Source organism: Cicer arietinum, chromosome 6 (assembly GCF_000331145.2).
Source record: "Cicer arietinum cultivar CDC Frontier isolate Library 1 chromosome 6, Cicar.CDCFrontier_v2.0, whole genome shotgun sequence".
In the NCBI taxonomy this organism is placed as follows: domain Eukaryota; kingdom Viridiplantae; phylum Streptophyta; class Magnoliopsida; order Fabales; family Fabaceae; genus Cicer; species Cicer arietinum.
In genome coordinates this window covers 2984326-2990228 of record NC_021165.2, presented here as the reverse complement: position 1 = coordinate 2990228, position 5903 = coordinate 2984326, and positions in this window count along the sequence as shown.

Genomic DNA, 5903 nt, shown 5'->3' with positions numbered 1-5903 from the left:
CGTTGTTGATGTTAAGAAAAATAGTACAAGTTAGCATTAGTAATTTTCATTTGTGGCTGTTGCTGGGATGAGACCATAGCTGTGATAACCAATAATAAAATATCACTTTAAAATTTTCTATTATTATAACTATTATGAATTATAAGAATAAGAAAAAATGGATTTGACTCTTTTAAAAGGATCAACTTACCTTAAAGAATAAAGTGAGTAATATTAATCATTAATGATTAAGAGAACAATTGATTCTATATTAATGTGCATGACTAATCATAGGTTATTATAATATCAACTATTGATGGTTAAGTGAATGATTGATATTATATGTACATGCATGATTAATCATAAATTGTTATAATATCAACTATTGATTCCCTCAATTCACTAACTTCTATCAAATTTATGCACCAATATTCAATAAAAATTTAAAAATTTGCCATTATTTTAAAATGTTAAATAAGTTTTTATATTTAGTCTCTTCAAAACTTTTCTTCCCGGTCCTTCAAATATTTTTAATTAATAATTTTGGTTTTTATTTTAAGTCAATTAATGTGTATTGCGTGAACTTTTGAGTGATTTTTTATCTACATGTTTATAATATTATAAGAATCTCTTCTACAAAAATTTATTTATTTTAACAAGGAATACATTAAATATGATGTTTTTAAAGTTTTTAGTGCTTCAAATTTATACAATTTTGCTACCAACATCCCCTAATTTATTACCCACACCCCTCAAATATTTAAAAAAATTAAAATTCTCAAATGATCCTTCCCTTTTTCCTCTTCATTAACCTAACCCATATTCTTCTTCTTTATTCTATCTTCATCATCTTCATTCAACAGCTTCTTCATCTTCTTCAACATTAACCATCTTCATCAATCTTCATCAATCATCATCAATCTTCATTAATCATCATCAGTCATCATTAACCATCTTCAGAATTTTGCTAACATTTATGTGAACTCAATAACGTGAACTGAGTTCACGTATGTTTACGTAAAGTGAACACGTAAACGTATGTGAAATTGAGTTCACGTAAATGGTTTAATTTTCAATCTTCAATGATTTCGCAATCTTAATTCATGTATGTGAATTAAGACCGCGTACATATTGAGATGTTGAATTTTCAAACTCCATTGATTACGCAATCTTAAATCACGTAGGTGTACGTGAATTAAGATTGCGTAAATTATGATATTTTTACTCTTTTTTAACGTACGTGAATTTAGTTCACGTAACAATACAACGTACGTGAACTGTGTTCACGTACAATCCCCAAATTTAGGAAAAAAAATTTGAACTCAGAAACAGACTAACAAACATACACTTTTAGGTCACTTTAACCACAATGTGATGAAGAAACTGATGGTGTATGTTATGAGTGAGTTATGTGAGTTTTAAATGATTATGAGATAAGGTTGGTGAGGTATGGTGATTTTTTTATATGTGAGTTATGAGATGTGAAGAATGTTGACGAATATGAGTTATGAGTTAGTAAAATTATAAAAAAATATTATAAATATCAAATGGCATTTTGGATATGTTGATTTTTTTACAAATGTGAGGGGTGTGGGTAAGAACATTGAAATTTATATTTAATTAATTTTTTGTTTAAAAATTTAAAAATTTTGTACGAGAGATTTTTATAATATTCTAAATATGACTGTAAAAAACATTCAAAAGTTTGAAGGACTATTGTCTAAATAAAAACATTGTTTGAAGAATTCAAAAACCATTATTTGAAGAAAGCATATGCCATTGTCTAAAAAGCATATATCAAAATTGTTAATTGAAAATATTTGATGTACTATTATTTGTTTGAAGAATTTTTTTAGAAGATCTAAAAACAAAATATAATATATATATAAATAGAAAAACTTATTTAATCCTATTTTGAAAATACAAATAAAGTAGCTTAATGGTTATATGCGGCAATAGGATAAGTCTTAAGTGAAGTGAGTGTAAAATTTATTTACTCTTTTTGAAAAAGAATTTAATGAAGATATATTATCTAAATTAGTGTTACACTTGTATTTAAGCTTACTCGGTAACAATAACTTAAAGGCTTAATTGCACTTTTGGTCCCCCTATTATAGGTGAAAATTGAAAGTAGTCCCTCCATTTTGTTTCTCCCCAGTTTTAGTCCCCCAAACATAATTTGAGTCTAAATCATGATGAGTTGTCATTTTTTTAATGACGTGTCAATAAAAAAGTTGACGTGGCAAACGCATACGTGGAATAAACTTATTATTATATTATTTCTGATTAAAAAATATAATTTATATTTTTAAAAATCATTATTATAATTGTTAAAAATCATTATTACAAATAAAATTTATTTGTTAAAATTAAATTAAAAGAAAAAACACCTAAAATCAAAAATCCTAAACAAATCAAAATCAAAAGGATTCACTCATGAACCCTAAAATCATGAACCCTAAAATGTTACCAAGTATGGAAAATCTTATTGGATTGGATCTTCTCCTATTCTTGAATAGTAAGATATATTGTCCTGATGGAGAGAAAAAACAAGTTTTATCATAAACTGGAAACAAGGGGATAGTATTGAGAGAGAATAGAAAGGAATCCTGCTTTCTTCGTGACATAAAAAGAAAAAATGGGTTCTTTGTTGTTCATCTTGAACATTAAATGGGAAAGAATCAAGAGGTTCTCTATTAGTAACAGGATTTGGTTTCATCAACAAAAAACAAAGTAACAGGATTTGGATTTTTAATTGATAGTGAAGCTACTCTCTCCCGGATTTGGATTTTAATTGATAGTGAAGCTACTCTCTCCCGAGGAAGTTGGTCACATTGACTGTACCGCATAAACATCTGTGTTTGTTTCCCTATCTCAATCTTGCATTCTTGCTGCTGCAATTTGATTTCTGTGATATTGTTATTTCCTGCTGCTAATGTTCTGTTCTGCGTTTCACTATTGTGTTTTCTTGTGTTAAGTCTTTCTGTCAACTGCACCACTGCTGCTTCGTAATTTTCTGGTTGTGTTTCTGCATAATCTGCCATTGCAGCACATATTTTCTGCCTCTGGATTAGTTTCTGGTTTAATGCAATTACTGCATAATTTCATTTCTATTTTGCATGTTTCTTCTGTTGTGGGTTCTGCTGCTGTTTTTGGATTGCATTTGTGCGGAATCATGATTTTAGGGTTCAGAATGATTTTAGGGTTCATGAGTGAATTCTTTTGATTTTGATTTGTTTAGGATTTTTGATTTTAGGTGTTTTTTCTTTTAATTTAATTTTAACAAATAAATTTTATTTGTAATAATGATTTTTAACAATTATAATAATGATTTTTAAAAATATAAATTATATTTTTTAATCAGAAATAATATAATAATAAGTTTATTCCACGCATGCGTTTGCCACGTCAGCTTTTTATTGACACGTCATTAAAAAAATGACAACTCATCATGATTTGGACTCAAATTCTGTTTGGGGGACTAAAACTGGGGAGAAACAAAATAGGGGGACTACTTTCAATTTTCACCTATAATAGAGGGACCAAAAGTGCAATTAAGCCTAACTTAAAAGTAATTGTAACATACTAAGTTTTAGTTGAATGTTAATGTGACACTAGTTTATAACATGAATATGCTCCTCTCTTAAAAAAGTACCTACATATCTATATTATCTAACTAAATGTTTGTTGTATAACTATTTTGTAAAATTATATTATAATATAACACATTGTTGTTGTACACATTTATTTGATTTAGGTTGAGGAGATTTTCTAATCCAATATATGAAATATCTTATGATTTAATGAACACTTACAAAATTAATTGATCGAAAAAATTCAAGTTCAAATCTTACTTGCAATCATAGTGCCTTAAATGATACAAAAATTATTAATTTTTCTTTATAATAATAGTGATCAAAATTCAAAACATTATTTTTGTTTATAAGAATAACCAGAGGGTGTTCTTCATTTCTATAGAGCATTGTTTTCACATTCTAGAGTTAAGTTTCAAGATTTGCTTACTACATTACGATTTTTCCCTCAACAACTCGATATGAATGGACATTTTAGATTTGGTCATTTGTCATCGGTACTTATCTTATAATCTTTCTATTTAGCTTCTATTTGTGTTTGTTAATATTTTACAATAGACGATCTTTATTTAATGTTTTTCTTGAAACACCTTTGAAGACAAATGTCTGAATGAAATGAAGGAGCATATCTGAAAAATTGCTTGTTTTTTCTTTTCTTAAATTACTTTACTTTATATGTAATTTATTTTAACTGTTCATTTGTATACATTTTGTATATCTAAAGGTTAATATATCAACTTATATACTCACCGAACATTCCGGTTAATTGTAGGGAGTTGAACACTTACTTGAAATGTTTGGTGGTAATGATTTTGGTTTTCAGATATGTGATGTTAATTTATCCACTAAATAATTCATTTGAAATGTAGGTTGTAAAAAAGGAAGGAAAAATTTTGTTTGCAAAATGTTATATAATATCTAAAGTTCAAGATCTATTTATAAAAGTATTATTGTTTCAATAACTAAATAATTTTATGAGCAATATTTTTTTTTTTTTTTTTATCACATATTAGACTTATTCTATATTGTATCATATATAAATAACATTTCAGTTATGCAGTAGAATAGTTAAATTCGTTAAGACAAAATAAAAATGAATTAAACTCATATACCGCATGTGTGTCGATTTAGTTATAATATCAAATTAGATTATGGCCCGCGCGCTGCGCGGATATTAATTAATTAATTTTATAAGTTTTATAAGTAATATTTTATGTATTATAAATATAGTTATTTTATAATATTACTTTATTAATTTGTAATAATTGAATATGATTAGGAAAATTAAAATGAAGGAAAATCATGTTTATCACAATCATCTAATTTAATTTTTTAAACATTTTGTAAAATTCGTACGATAACTTATTATATAGGATAATTGTTTGACTCATTGTACTTTAATTATTAATTTATTTTTCAACATATAATAGTACTTGTAGTTATTTGATGAAATAAAATGTAAAATACAAACCCAACATTAAGATGTAAAAATTTAAAAATATAATTGACTATTTAATATTTTTTATTTTAAAAAAATGTTAATATTGAATTATATTGTAGACCATATAATGATAATTTGTGTATTTTCTATCAAATAGAATATATATTTTTATTTTATAAAATATTACTAAAAAAATGGATTGACATAAATTAAAAGTAACTATAAATGAATTGACATTAATGAGTAATTGAATTTTTAACGTATAAAATCATTACTCCTCATAAATAGTATTTATGTCGATTATCAGTAATTAAGTATTTTTTTCAATTGAATTTATTGACTAATAATATAAATTATTACCATTGTGAAATGATTAGTAATATTCTAAAATAATTTATAAATTTATTATAAAATAATTTAATAATAATATAAATTATAAATTATTATCAAATTGTAAAAATAATTTATAAATTATAAGTTTATTATAAATAATTGTAAAATAATTTTATAAGTTTTATAAGTAATATTTTATATATTATAAATATAGTTATCTTATAATATTACTTTATTGATTTATAATAATTGAATATGATTAAGAAAATTAAAATGAGGGAAAATCATGTTTATCACAATCATCTATTATCTTATAATATTACTTTATTGATTTATAATAATTGAATATGATTAAGAAAATTAAAACTTGTGTATTTTAAATAAATCATATATATTATAATTTTAAATAAACTTGTGTATTTTAATAATTGGAAATAACTTTTATAATAACTTTTTATATATTCGTATTTTATAATTATTTTTAATAAATTTGCGTCTTTTATGTCAAATAGAATATATATTTTTATTTTATAAAATGTTACTAAAAAAATGGATTG